This window comes from Myodes glareolus, chromosome 12 (assembly GCF_982192425.1).
Source record: "Myodes glareolus chromosome 12, mMyoGla1.1, whole genome shotgun sequence".
Lineage (NCBI taxonomy): Eukaryota > Metazoa > Chordata > Mammalia > Rodentia > Cricetidae > Myodes > Myodes glareolus.
In genome coordinates, this window is record NC_142037.1 from 13,492,516 (window position 1) to 13,508,120 (window position 15,605).

Consider the following 15,605-nt stretch of genomic DNA (forward strand, 5'->3'; position numbering starts at 1 on the left):
CCTGACTGCTCTTTGGACTGGAGAGGAAGGAGGAGAGGGAGTGGGGGCGGGGAGGAGAGGGAGTGGGGGGAATGAGAGGGTATGGGGAGGAGGGGAGGAAGTGGAAATTTTTATAAACAAACAAATAAAAAAAAAAGAGAGAGACTCCAGAGCACTGAAGGTCAGAAGCACAGTGGGACGCAGTGAAACACAGCCATAATCCCAACACTCAAGAGGCTGAGGCAAGGGGATCAAAAATTAAAGTCTCTGAATTATTGATTTGTCTCAATCAATAAGCAAACAAATAAATATAAAGAGACTTTTTATTTTGAGATAAGGTCTCACTATGTATCCCTGGGTATCCTGGAACTCACTACGTAGACCAGGCTGGCCCGCCTCTGCCCCACTTCCCCCAGTGCTAGGATTAAAGGCGTGTGCCATTATGCCTTTAAGAGACTTTTTAGAATGACAAAGTCAATTATCCAAGAACACATAACAATACTGAACTGTGTACACCTAACAACAACTCTTCCAAACAATCAGGACAAAAAAACGGAAAGAGGGCCGGGAAAATGGCTCAGTGGGTAAAAAGGCCAACCAGCCCTACAGCCTGAGTTCCATCGCACAGTGGAAGGAAAGAACTGGTTCCCTCAGGTTGTCAGCCAGACTCTACAGGTTCACGATGGCACATGTATCACCCCCCCCCAAACAAATAAGTAAATGTAATTTGGGGTAGGAGAGAAAAAGCTGAGGACAGGGGCACACATTCTATCCCTAGCATTTTGGAGGGAAAAGAGAAGTATGCCCCAGACAGTCTGATCAAGCCCAGAGAGAGGCTCTCTCCAAAAGTAAAATGGAGAGCAGTTGAGAAAGACACCAGATGTTAGTTTCTGTCCTCCATACACAGACACAAATAAATAGAAATGGCCGCTTAGACGAATATAACAGAAGATTTGACACATCTCCCTCAGTAGCTCATTAAACACGCAGATAGAAAATGAATCAGGGTATTGATGACTTCAGTCACATTATCCAGCAGCCTGACACCTATAAACCGCACCTCTCCCAGCAGAAGGGTACAAGTCCTTACATCTATTAGCAGAACTGTGTTCTGAGCTATAAAACAAGCCTCACCAAAATTAAAGGAAGTGAAATCACACAAAAGCTGGTCTCCGAGCATAGCGAATTTACTGCGAATGTAGAAGAGAGAGCTAGCTGGAAAACTCCAAGATATCTGAATATTGGAAGACACATTCTCAAATAACCTGTGGGCCAAAGGCACACCTCAGAGTGAGGCCAGGCCAGGCTGTGGCCCAGAGAAGCTGGGATAAATGCAAACAGAGCCAGACCGTCCTGGCCCTCAGAGAAGGGCACACACAGGGGAAGTGGCATGAGGCTCAGACAAGAGTGGAGCTGGGTGTGGGCTAAGACACAGAGTATGGGGTAGGGACTTTGTGGTAGATCCCAGCTCCTCAGCGACCCAGCTTCTCCTTCTCCAGAAGATTTCTTTTCGGAACATAGTAAGTCAAACTAAGTTGGTTCTGATGGAGGAAAAGAAGCAAAGGGGAGGGCCTAATTTTCAGGACTCAGTTCTGAGTTCTTTGTTTTTGATCCCTTCCTCCCAGCTCTTAAAGCATCCTGTGCTTTCCCCTTTGAAGTTAGATCTCAAAATTAAAACTATGACTTGCTTCCTTTGAGGCAGACATCACATAAAACATTTCACAAACTGTCATTTTACTTAATGTACATGAGTGCACACACTCACACACACACACACACACACACACACCACATATATCCCTCCTGCCAGGGAAAATCCCTACCCCATCACATAGAGGGATGCATTAATATGCAAGAACATTAATTAAGCAAACAGCCTGAAAATGGCAAAGCCAGTAGTTGACTGATTTTTGTCTGATAAAGCAGAGAGTGATGGAAAAGTGGAGAGCTGACTTCTGATGTCCACTTCAGGCCATACACACACGCACATGTACACACACACACACACTTGTACACACATGTACACACACACACACACACACACTTACAGACACATGAGCATCCCCACACATAGCAAAGCAAATATGCACCATACAACACACGAAAGCAAACCACATATGAACTAGTTCAAGACTCAAGGAAATTCAGCACAAACCGCTGACGCTGTCTCCAGACCCTTGATCAGCATACTTTCCCCTCCAATCAAAAAGCAAACCTTTGCTCTCACTAAGCTTCAGTAAGTGACTTCTTAGCATTCATTGCATTTAAGTAGGGCACAGACGGTTGTTTGTGAGGAAACACCTCCAACGTTCCTTAAGGCAGGGATAGGGTTTGGTTCACCTTTCTCCTTGGCCCTTCCCTGCTCCTCCTTGACGTGCGGTGGCAGTTGGGGTAGTGCTGGGAAATTGGCTAGCACTGAAGCAATATTGTTGTGCCCAAATGAACTGAGATGTATTTGAGAGCTAACAAAAGCTCATTGAGTCTACTGGGGTACAAATAATTCTTTAGCGAGTATGACCTGCCCGTCCTTTGTATCCTGGTCCCCAGTTGTTGTCTGTGTCAAGGGCAAAGATCTCTAGGAAACATCTGAGTGCTGAGTGCAGCTTCACGTGTACAGGTCTGTGGGCCAACTTTTTTTTTTTTTTTTACCAGAATGGCCTATGCTTCAGTTGCTTGTTTAATCCGCTGAGTTTTCAATTGACAAGTATATATTCACTTCTGTTATGTGCAAGACCAAGCACAGTCTTGAAATCAGATGCAATCTGTAGGGGAGCCATAAATCTTGAAGATCTAATCCAAGTTACCCTTCAGTGCAAATAGGCACATGGACACACGTGCACACTCAAGCACACACAAATTTCTAACATGCACAGCTTCATTCTCTCTGAGCACTCACATTCTCAGATAGACAAATGATTCTACACATTGTCACACATATCCTATCAGACACAGTGCCTCAAATAGCCACAAACACACACAAACATATGCGCACATGAGTACCACACACATATACATACACTCTCAGACACTTTTCTAACGGTCCCTCCACCGACTATGCTGATAGAGTCTGGAGGACGGGAACCTCCTCCAGGAGGATACAAGGATGGGTATCGTAGCCAGCACTGAGTGACTTTCAGTGTTTGACTTGGAAACCCAAGGTTCTCATCTTGAGGTTAGACTGTTAAAACCTCCCTCGGTGTTTAAGATGCAAACCCTTGGCCCTGCATGACTCTGACTTGGCAGGTCTGGGCAGGGCCTTGCATTCTTAAATCTTCATTTGACAGCCAGATCAGTATGAGCAGATCTAAAACCTCCTGGATCTAAAGATGACAGCTGTCTTTTGAGGTCAAATAGATCTGCCTACATTTTTAGCATTGAGCCAATGAGACCTTAGTGAATTTTGTAGATTTGACACTGAGGTCGCTGTAGCCTGGCTGTCTTCATCTGGAGTCTCAGGTGTGGTCCTCTGTTTCTTTTACGGAAGCTGATTTGAGGGGTCCCCTTACGCACTCGTACCCGAGATGAGCAGGCGCACCCTCTGTTTGCTATTGTTGTTCCCATGTGATGCAGGTCAAGTGTCTGTTTTCTGAAATGCTTAGGGCAAGAAGCATTCTGGATTTAAAATTTTTTGATTTGGAGATATTTACATTTACACAATAAGGTATCCTATGACTGAGACTCGGGTCTAAAGAAAATACATGAATGTTTCTTGTTTACCTTGCACACATGATCTGAAGGTAATTTTATACAATGCTTTCAGTGGACCTGGCCCTGTGTATGGGTATGTGTGTTTATACAGGGTTGTGTGTCTGTATGTGTGTATGTGTTGTGTGTGTATATGCATGTATTTTCTTGTACATGTGCATATGTGTGCATGCACATACACACCTGCTTGTGTAGGCCAAATGGAGATGTTAAATGTCCTCTTCAATTGTTCTACACCTTACTTTTTGAGATAGGGTTCCTCATTGAACCTGGAACTCCCAGATTTAACTGGACTGGTTGGTCAATGAGCCCTAGGCCTCTTCCTATCCCCATCTCCTCAATGGTGGGATTACAGGTCTTGCTTTCCAAGAGCTGCTTGAGATCCAAATTTAGGCCCTCATGCTTGAATGGCAAACACTTAACCCACTGAGCAATCTCCCTGACCCTGGGTTTTGATTATGGCACATCGCGTGAGTCTACAGGGAAAATATCCCCCTTATCAACGTCATGTCAAACCTTAAGAACATTTTAGGCTTTGAAGTTTCCAATTAGAGTGCTTAATTTGCATGTTGGCAGAGTGGGCATTTGAACCTACACCTTTGAAAGCAAAACAAAACAAAATGGCAACAATAACAAAAACCAAGATCTTATCATATAACTCCAGTTGGCCTTGAACTCTTGGCAATCCTCCTGCTTCAGTCTCCGGAGTGCTAGGATTATATGCATGTGGCACCACACCTAGCTGAACCCAAATCTTTTGATGATGCCAAACCTAATGTATGTGTCTCAGTGAACCATGGATGTCTTTATTGGCTGACCAGGAGCCTCATAAAACAGAGTCTTTGTCACAAGCGATATTAAAATACTTAGTAGCCCATAGAGCAGGTGCAGGGCCTGTTGAAACTGATGAAGATGTGAGAGCTGGAATGTTGCAGAAGTCAGTGTAGGCCTCAATGCCCCACCCATGGATGATGGCAGAGCATCCCTCAAGATGTTATCACAGGGGATTCAGGCTCCTAATTAGGGGTGGGGAAAAAAAAAGAAGGAAATCACTTCCACTCAACTTCCGGGAAATGAGAACAAACAAGACAGGACAAATAAATATAACCATGTGACTAGTCTGTCTGTGAGTCTAGACAGATGGCTGAATTACAGAATTGATTTTTAGGCTGCGGTTTTAGCTCAACAGTTGGGCACATGCCTAACATGCAGAAAACCTGGATTTCTTTCTCCAGTGACACAGACAGACAGACAGACAGACACACACACACACACACACACACACAGGGAGACAGACAGACAGACTGATAAACAGACAGACACACATGGAGAAACAGACAGACAGATACTCTCTCTCTCTCTCTCTCTCTCACACACACACACACACACACACACAGAGAGAGAGAGAGAGAGAGAGAGAGAGAGAAACGACAGAGGTTCTCACAAGAATGTCAGAATGGTGACAATTTCCCCCTCCTAAATGTTTCAGAGTCACAGTCTGTAGAGAGAAAGAATCAAAATATCCTAATCCATGACTTTCCCCACAAGCATTTAGCCCTCACTACAATGCTCTTTAATTTCCTTACTATGGTCTAACTCTCCTCCCTGGACTAGAACACAAACGCCTGAGAGATGAGGTGAGCACGCTGGGGATTCCTCCTAGGCTAACTCATTAGGGTTGAAGTACCCGCATAGCAGTACCTGGATCCAGCCAGCTCAGCTGCCCCTGGCAGCCTAGAGAGTCCCACCTAAGGCCCACGTTCTTTGCGGTTTGCTGTGTAGATAAAGCTCCAGGCCACTCCAGGCTTCCTTCACCATCTCCACCCTTTCTTGTGGCCTATCTTTATAGTGAGTGTTTAGTATTTAATCCCTTGAAGTTCTACAATCCATGATTCTATATTTTGTACTAAAGTGAACTTGTTTTGTTTTGAGTAGCAGTTTCTGGGCCCTTTCCATTTTTTCTTTGTATAACTGTTGTCCCAAGTACTCCATCTCAGAGTACTTAAAATGATTTCTGATTTCAAATCATGTCATTCTGATTTCAAATCCCACACTTAATTCAGCCATGCTTAATAACCATGCCCCAAAGGTATTTAATGTAATTGGAAAATATTTTGTTATGACTCTGCTTCCCTAAAAGCGTTCCAACACCACTCATTCAAGTAGCTAAAATAGAAGCTTGATCTTGGAATTAATTAGGGATTAACACGGAATCTTAATTTTAAATGTACCAAAGGAAGGAAAACAATTTAGACTCCAGTGTACATCAAAGCAGAATTCCATCTGGCAAGGTACAATGGCTTTGCGCTGCCTAATCTCTCACCACACCCTAATGCTTCCATGACTACCGCTCCACGGAAGCCCGGATGTCTCTAGTCCTGTTCCTTCACCCAAAAAGTTCTTGGAAGCACACTGGTTGGGATTTCGTTAATTACGACTATTTACAAACTTGTAAATACTGGTGGGGTCCTACCAGAATAATCCACACCCACTCATCGAGTGGCACATTTGCAGCCATTGATGAACTAAAGGACTCTGACGATGAGGGTGGAAAACTGATGGAACTGGCAAGGATTTGGCTCAGGCTTTCTCCAGCCTGCCATTTCTGTAGTAGGAGAGGCTGGGGCACCGGGCCAGAGGCGGAAGAGAAAGCCAGTCTGAACAGGGTGGGAGAGAACGCCGAGGCCAGCAACCAGCTGCCTTCAGGGTTCAGAGCGGTGTCAAATGTCAGCACTCTGTAGCCCAGAGATTCATGTGCACAGCCTTCTGGTAGGCAGGGGCTTACGTGCACTTTTCTCTTTTGCACTCCTTTAAAGACCTTGTGCAGCAGAGGAAAGGATTACGCACTGGGAGTGTTTCATTTTCAAATGTTTTTGCAGAGGGCTTTTGCCTCCCGCCAACACCGCGATCCTACAGCGCAAGCTTCCTCGTGGGGGGCGCCATGTAACAACAGAGCAAGTACTCTGAAATCAGAGCGTTGCATGCCTCCTACTTCCGAAAGAGACACTGCCGAATAGAGGTAGCCACCCATTTTATTTAGGGATAAAGTTCTTCCAAAAATCACTATCCTAGCTTAAAGTCAACCTGCTCATAATTTGAGCCTTCAATAATGAAATCAAATTTAGAATGCTGGAGAGAGAGATTTTTATTTCATCAAGATGTGAACAAAACATTTTGGGTGTATCTTGCTGTCTAACCACAGCGCCTAAAGAGTGTACTTGTATTTTTCTCCTCCTCCCTCTTCCCCCCCCCCCCTAATAAATAACCAAAGGTTTGAAGCTGCTCTCAGTACAATTGGATGGAATTGCAACCTCTCTTTGAGTTTCTGAACCCTCAAATCCTGTGAGGTGTGGGACTCAGCTGTTCCCAGAGGGGAATGGACACGAGGCCACCTTTGTTCTGCCCTCTTTTAGAGGTCTTTCTCTCTAGGGTAACTTTCCCCTTGCCCAGAGCAGTAAACAAAACTTAATCTGCCACCTGCTTGGACTCAGGCAAGGCAAAGCCCCCCACCGCCTCACCACACTGGAAATGTTTCCCTACTTAGGAGGAGTTTTTGGCTTGAGCTGATGGACTAAAGCCATGCTGTTCTATTCTGTGGAGGTATATTACATCCCCCAGATTTTTCCTACGACGGAAATGGTAAGCTCTTGATGAATGAAATTAAACTCTGCTCTTAAAGATCCATGATTACAAAGAGAACTTTTTCAGACTGTAAAGTTCTATTCATCTTTGCCTCCTGGTGATAGAATTCCCCCAAACTGGTGAATGCATTCCAAGCTTCTCAGACCTTGTTTTGAAAAAGGACGTGGGGTTCATCTCCAGAGGGGGAGTGGTTTACCTTATCAACCTTTCACTGGGGCCTCAGAGATCTTTAACTCTTTAAGACTTAGGAACACCCAGAAGCTTGCCCCAGGCGTCAGCATTCTCAGGAGAAACAAAACAAAACAAAACAGCCGAGAAAGACTGAGGCAGGTGGTTCAGTTCGGATGAGATTGGAGATCTGAAAGTCAGGTAAACTGAATGCCAAATGCACATTCCCTGCTCCTACAGAAGGCCCGGACCTCTCCCTTCCCATCCTCCCCGGATGCTCAGCAGCTAGAAGAGCTCCAAACAGGCGCTTTCTAAGCTCTGGTGGACAGTGTGGTGATTCTCTCACACTTACAAATACTTTAAAATCACACATTATCTTTCCTTTGTAGGTAAAGAAAGGTGGTCACAGACACTGCAGCACCATCAGCTTTAAGGGAACTTTCCTTCCAACTCTGTATCTCCTGCTACTAATGAAAGAATGCATAAGTCAAGCTCTCTGAATAGATCCCTCAACCGCTCCTGAGAGAAAGCCTTTTCTTTAGAGACAGAAAGAAGGAGAGGAAGGAGAATGGGAAGGGAGGGAGAAAAGGAGGGGAGGAGGAAGGAAGGAAGGTACAATACTATTTTTAGTATTTAATAAAATTTTATTTAAAATGTATAAAGTAAATAAATAGATAAAAAAAAAACTTCTGATGGTGTTTGTTTCATTCTTGGGTGTGCTAAATCCCAACTTTGAAATCCACTTTTTGGTTTGTGCCCCTCTGCTTTCTCTGGGTTGACTTTTTCTTAAGAGAGCGGCTTCTCCGGCCGTTCACTTCTCATCACAGGTTTCCTTGTTAGTCCAGGCAGGATGGCCTCCCTTGGACCTCAGTACTTACTGAACCCTGGGCTGCTCTTGCAAGAAAACGGAGGATGGGGACCACTGCCAGGGAAGTACAGCGCTAGCATGGAGGTGAGAGGCAAGGCTTCTTCGGATCCTACGTATCATTTTACAGATGCAGGAAGAAAGCTCCAAGGGTGCAGCGCCTTGCTCAAGTGCCCACCACTAGTGCAAGAGTTGGGATTAGAACCTACCTAAGGAGCAAAGGATGCTGGGATGGTGGAGTGGGGATTAGAACCCACCGAAGGAGCCAAGGACGCTGGGATGATAGAGTGGGGATTAGAACCTACCTAAGGAACCAAGGATGCTGGGATGGTGGAGTGGGGATTAGAACCCACCGAAGGAACCAAGGATACTGGGATACAGAGCGTCATGGCAGCAAGTACAGATGAGCTGTAGGCATCAGGCAGAATCTGAGGCCTGAGACTAGTTGGGTTTTATTCCAGAAACTACTGCCATTGGCTTTTTGTTATTTTATTTTCATTCTCCTGCCACAGACAGAGCAATGATACATAGACATGTTTCCCAACTGCAAAGGAGCACAACAGAATGGAGGACATGAAATCAATGTGGAGCCAATGACCCAAGCATCCCAGGGAGGTGGTGGCAACTAGAAGGAGGAGACACCATATCTTAAGGGACCACCACACTAGTCATTATTGCCATCTATAGCGTTTCACCCCAGCATGGTGCAGGAGAATTGTCTGTATTCTGTCAATCATGTTTTGAATAAATGCTGATTGGCCAGACAGGAAGTATAGGCGGGTCAACCAGACAGGAAGTAGAGGCAGGGCAATGAGAACAGGAGAATGCTAGAAAGGAGGAAGCCCATTCCTCCCAGTTCAGCCCAGAGCACTGAAGAAGCAACATGTGACCTGCACCGCTGTGAAAGGTACTGAGCCATGTGGCTAACATAGATAAGAATAATGGGTTAATATAAGCTACAAGAGCTAATAAGAAGACTGAGCTAATGGGCCAATCAGTTTTATAACTTATGGAGATCTCTGTGTGATTTTCTTTGGGGCTTGCCAACTGTGGGGTACCGGGCAGGACAGAAACCCCAAAAAGCAGGCCCCTCATGTTACACTAGCACTGCCAGATCTTAGACTCTACAAGAGAAGCATGAAATCAGGATTTAGAGTGTATGAAATATTCAATTTAAAAATGTTGCTCCAAATTTGCCAATGCACTATTCAAACTTAAAACAAAACAAAATAAAAAACAAACAAAATGCCCCTCAGGATCCAAGAAGTCATGACGCTTAAGGAGGAATGCAATGCCAGCAGAGTAACATAGGAATCTTAGAAGAAGGGAAAATGCTTCGAGACCTCCTCAAAAGGCAGAAAAGACGCTGTCTCCATGGCTGACTCTGCTATCAAGCCAAGAGGTATTCAGTAGCACATGGAGGTACAGGGGGCACTGAACATGCTGGGCATCTAGTCTTCTGTGACTTCTATGTTCTGCCTGGTTTTCTATCTCCTCTTTTCCAAAGGAACATGATTCCAATGGTGGCATCCTTAGCTTATGACCAATATTCCAGCCTTCTACAAAGGCTATATGGTGCAATGTACATGTAACATACATGGGTTCCTAAAATGTGTGATCTGTGCTGTCATGTACAAGAGTGTTCTCACATACCTGTCATTCTCATTTAGGAAAAAGGAAATTGCTGTCCTTAGAAAAGATCTCATCTGTTCATGATGTTAAGTTTCAAACCAGGGCTGAAGGCCGAGGTGCCTAGTTAATATATCAGAGCCTAAACTGGCCTCCGGGTTCTCCCAGCATCCCTTAGTCCCTACCTAGTTCGAGTACCTCTACTCGAACTCTCTAGCCCAAGGCTGGACTGCCCTTCCCCCAGACTTTCTTCTCCATATAAGCCAGACATTTTGGTTACCCACCCTTCTTATACCTTTGGCCTCCAGGTTGCTACAACTGGTTCTCTTCTCTCTCTTCTCCTTCCCTCCCCATCACCACATGGCCCAGCTCAGTATGGTCATGTCCACTGTGGACTCTCCCGGACAGCCCCGCCTCCGACTATGCTCTCCCATTTACCTACAATAAACTTTTTCCTCCCCCACACCTTGGAGCTGTCATGGCCTTTCCTTTCCTTTTTATTTATTTATTTTTTATTCACATTCGTTGTGCCTAAAATTTGGGAAAAAAATCAAAACAAAACCTTTTTGCCACTTTATTTTCTGCTGTTGATTAATTTTTGTGTGTATCTAGAGTATGCATGTGTATGTGCGCATGCGTGTGTGGATACACGTGGAGGCCAGAGGTTGACATCAAGTGCCACCCTCTATTGCTCCCCACCGTTTTACTTTTTTGAGACAATGTCTCTACCGAACCTGGAACTCCCTGCTTGAGTGACAAGGAGAGTGCTGGGGATTTGAACTCAGGTCCCAATGCTTATGTGACAGGCCCTTTGACCACTAAGCCATCTCCCAAGTCATGTATTCCTTTTCTTAGTCCAACTGACAAGATAGGGCATTGCCTTTGAAACAAGGTTTTACTTTGGCAACCTAATCTGTATTTAATGATCAAAGTAAGTAACAAGCAGAAGAACACTTTATTATATTCCTATTGTCTCCCAATTCTCTGCAGGGAGTGTAACCAGCTTGCTTTCTTTGTATTGATTGATTGATTGATTGAGACACTCTTCCTCTGTGTAGCCCTAGCTGTCCCATAACTCACTCTGTAGACCAGGCTGACCTCGAACTCAAAGATCCATCTGCCTCTGCCACCCAAGGATTGGGATTAAAGGTGTGTGTCACCACCTCCCCACAGGTGTAATCATCTCTTTAACAAAAAGGGAAATTAGGCCGGGCAGTGGTGGCACACACCTTTAATCCCAGCACTTGGGAGGCAAAGGCAGGCGGATCTCTATGAGTTTGAGGCCAGCCTGGTCTACAAGAGCTAGTTCCAGGACAGGCTCCAAAGCTACAGAGAAACCCTGTCTTGAAAAACAAACAAACAAAAAAACTTTCATAACCAATGTGGACTTTATGACACCATAAATGTGGATCACGACACTTTTTCCAGCATTCTCCAGTGACCATTGTTAAGCACGACCAGATGCTTGCACTTCTCTGAAAAATATGCCCAGTTTGGCAGAATCCACAGATATCGACTGGATGGAACACCTTGCTTGCCAGACTGGGTTAACTCTACCAATCTCTGGTGGTCTGCAAAGAGTTTGTTAGCATTACCACATTGTAGAATTTGCATTTTTCTTTTCTATGCTGGTTGCATTTTCTTGTTTCTTTTCTAAAAAGAATGTTCAGATTAAGCAAGTTTATGTTCTCAAATTGTGATCTCTTCCAGTATTAAATACATGTATGACTTGCTTTGCTGTTCTGTTCTACAAAAACCACTGCTGTCAAAGATATAAAATAAAAGGATGTTGGAGGGTCTTGAAAAGACAACTAAGCCTATCAAAATCCCAGCAAAATCTTCAAAGGCCTCGAAAGAACGGTACTCAACTTCATTTGGAAAAGCAAAAAACCCAGGACAGCCAAAACAATCCTGGGCAATAAAAGAACTTCTGGAGGCATCACAATCCCTGACTTCAAACTCTACTACAGAGCTACAGTACTGAAAACAGCCTGATATTGGCATAAGAACAGACAGGAGGACCAATGGAACCAAATAGAAGACCCGGATATCAATCCACACATCTTCGAACGCCTGATATTTGATAAAGAAGCAAAAAAAATCAAATGGAAAAAAAGCATATTTAACAAGTGGTGCTGGCATAACTGGATACCAACATGTAGAAATAGAAAATAGACCCATATCTATCAGCACACACAAAACTCAAATCCAAGTGGATCAAAGACCTCAACATAAAACCAGCCACAGCGAACCTTATAGAAGAGAAAGTGGGAAGTACACTTGAATGTATTGGCACAGGAGACCACTTCCTAAATAGAATCCCAATAGCACAGACACTGAGAGAAACAATTAATAAATCAGACTTCCTGAAACTGAAAAGCTTCTGTAAAGCAAAGGACATGGTCAACAAGACAAAATGATAGCCTACAGAATGGGAAAAGATCTTCACTAACTCCACATCAGACAGAGGTCTGATCTCTAAAATATACAAAGAACTCAAGAAATTGGTCACCGAAAGAACATATAATCCAATAAAAAAAAAAATGGAGTACAGACCTAAACAGAGAACTCTCAACAGAGGAATCTAAAATGACTGAAAGACACTTAAGGAAATGTTCAACATCCTTAGTCATCAGAGAGATGCAAATTAAAACAACCCTGAGATTCTATCTTACACCTGTAAGAATGGTCAAGATCAAAAACACTGATGACAACTTATGCTGGAGAGGTTGTGGGGATAAGGGAACACTTCTGCATTGCTGGTGGGAGTGCAAACTGGTACAACTCCTTTGGATATCATGTGTGGCGATTTCTCAGAAAATTAGGAAACAACCTTCTTCAAGACCTAGTAATAACACTTTTGGGTATATATCCAAAGGATGGTCAATCGTGCCACAAGGACATGTGCTCAACTATGTTCATAGCAGCTTTGTTTGTCATAGCCAGAACCTGGAAACAACCTAAATGCCCCTTGATCAAAGAATGGATAAGGAAAATGTGGTACATTTACACAATGGAGTACTACACAGCAGAAAAAAATTAACAACTCGAATTTTGCAGGAAAATGGATGGAACTAGAAAACATTATTTTCAGTGAGGTAACCCAGACACAGAAAGACAATTATCACATGTACTCACTCATAGGTGGTTTTTAAACATAAAGAAAGCCAGCCTACAAACCACAATCCCAGAGAACCTAGACAGCAATGAGGACACTAAGAGAGACTTACATAGATCTAATCTACATGGGAAGTAGAAAGTAGAAAAAGACAAGATCTCTGAGTAAATTGGGAGCATGGGGACCTTGGGGGAGGATTGAAGGGGGGAGGGGAGAGACAGGGAGGGGAGTAATATCAATAAAAAAAGAAAAAAAAGAAAAGACAACTAAAAAAAGAGACGATGGAATGTAGTTCTGTGACTACAGATCTAAGTGCACCCACTGTTGTCAGCGCTCATGCCTCAGCGTCCACTCTGGGCTTTGCTCTCTGGCCAGGCTTGCTCCAGTGTGCTCAGTCTGACTCCCTGCCTCTCACTGTTTGTCCACCCACACCCCGCTCTGATCTTGTGTGGAATGGACTAGATAACAAGTTTTCGGGTTTATTGAGCACTTACTCTCTTTGTGACTGTGCTTAGAGTTCCTTCTCATCCAATACTTGTAAATCCCATGACAGTGGCCCCGTTCTACAGAGAGGCAAGGGGAGCAGGGACCAGAGAAGTTAACTCAATTGCATAAGTTGGTTGCAGTTTGCACTTTGGATTTCATTCATCCACGTAATTAGACAGGTGCCTCCCCCACAGAGTTGTGGAAATGAGAAGTAGAATGCATCATACGTGGTGACACTCGTCGCCTGCTTTCTTCTCTCGGTGCCTTTTTCAGCACTTAGAAGATTCTTCTTTTGTTTGTTTCGTTGTTTATTTGGTTGTTTTTCCCAGCAGGATTTGTCTTGGTAGCCCTGGCTGTCCTGGAACTCACTCTGTAGACCAGGCTGGCCTCAAGCTTACAGATCTGCTTGCCTCTGCCTCCTGAGTGCTGGGATTAAAGGCGAGGGCCACCATGTCCAACTCAGAAGGTTCTTTTCATTGTGCACGCGTCCAGGACAGCCATTCAATAGTCCCCACATTTCTCCAGCAGTCTTTGCTGTGGACACTTCACTCCTGTTACTTTAACTGTCTTTCTTTTATCAAATGTCTTGAGGGCTGGGAGTCAGCCCTATTATGTGTGCAGGGACACAAAGCCCGGCTAGCAGTAGCCACGCAGCAAATATTTACAAATGAATGGACTAACTGGGAGGTCCTCAAGTGCATCTCCCTATTCTTCCCTGTCCCACCGTGTAAAGTAATGGGCTAATCTCTCCCTCCCTCCCTCCCTCCCTCCCTCTCTCCCTCCCTCCCTCCCTCCCCCCCCCCTCTCTCTGTGTGTGTGTGTGTGTGTGTGTGTGTGTTGCATGTCAGTGGGGATACTAGAGGTCCATGCCCACCTTCCACTATTGTTTTTCACTTGATTGATGTATGTAGTGAAACAGATCTCACTGCCCCTGGTGCCCACTGACTGAGCTAGGTGGGCTGCCCAGTGAGTACAGTCGACCCCGGACCTGCCTGTCTTGGCAGGTCTAGGATTATAGGCAAGTGCATCTTGACTCGACTTTTGTGAGGGTGCTGGGAACCAGAGCTCAGCCTCTCAGGCACATGCAGCATTTGGCCACCAAGCCACCTCTCCAGGCCTTGGTGTGGTCCAACACGTCAGCTCTGACAACCAATGCTGTAAGAAGTCCAGGGTTTTGCACCACTCTGCACCCGAACCTACCCCTTCCTCACGCTGTTCATTCTCTGTTTGAGCTTCCCAGTGACAAAGCCTTGTTATAGAGTTATCTCTCGCTGATTCTACTGCCCCTTGTTCCCAGCATGACTAAATTCTCACTCCGACCTGTCAGTTTCCCCAGGCAGGCCTCCCCTGCCTCCTCCCCTCACTGCTGCTATTCTCCTGGGATGCAGCTCTTCACATGTTTTGGATTTTTTTCGTTTTTTTGTTTGTTTTGTTTTGCTTTGTTTTGAGGCAGGGTTTCTCTGTGTAACTGCTCTGGTTGCCCTGGAAACCTCTGTTTAGGCCATGCTGGCCTCGAACTCACAGAGATCTGCCGCATCCAGTTAGCGCTTCAGATTTTAAAGAAGGAAAAATTTGGGAGAAGGAACCAGAGTCTGTATGCAAAGGCTTTTAAGGAAACCATTTTTGAAGCAGAAAAAAAACATCATTTGATTAAATTTTTATATTATCTGTGAGTAACACAGGAAAAATTTTTGAATAGCTTTTAATTAACTGAGAAAATATTGTATATATCAAATCATACATGTATATGTATGCATTAGAGGAGAACATTACAGCAGACCATACTTCACATGGCAGTCACTGTTCCGAGGCCAGGTGCTTTTTCTTCCTTTGCTGACTATGTCTCCCTGACACACAACTTCCATATTAACAGAACTGTCAGATCTTTACCATTCCACATTTCCTACTAAATAAGAAGTAGGTGTTGGCTTCATTTTCTGGTGATGCTGGGGATGGAGACCAAGGCCTTCCGCATGCTAAACATGTACTCCGCTGCTGAGCTGGACCGCTAGA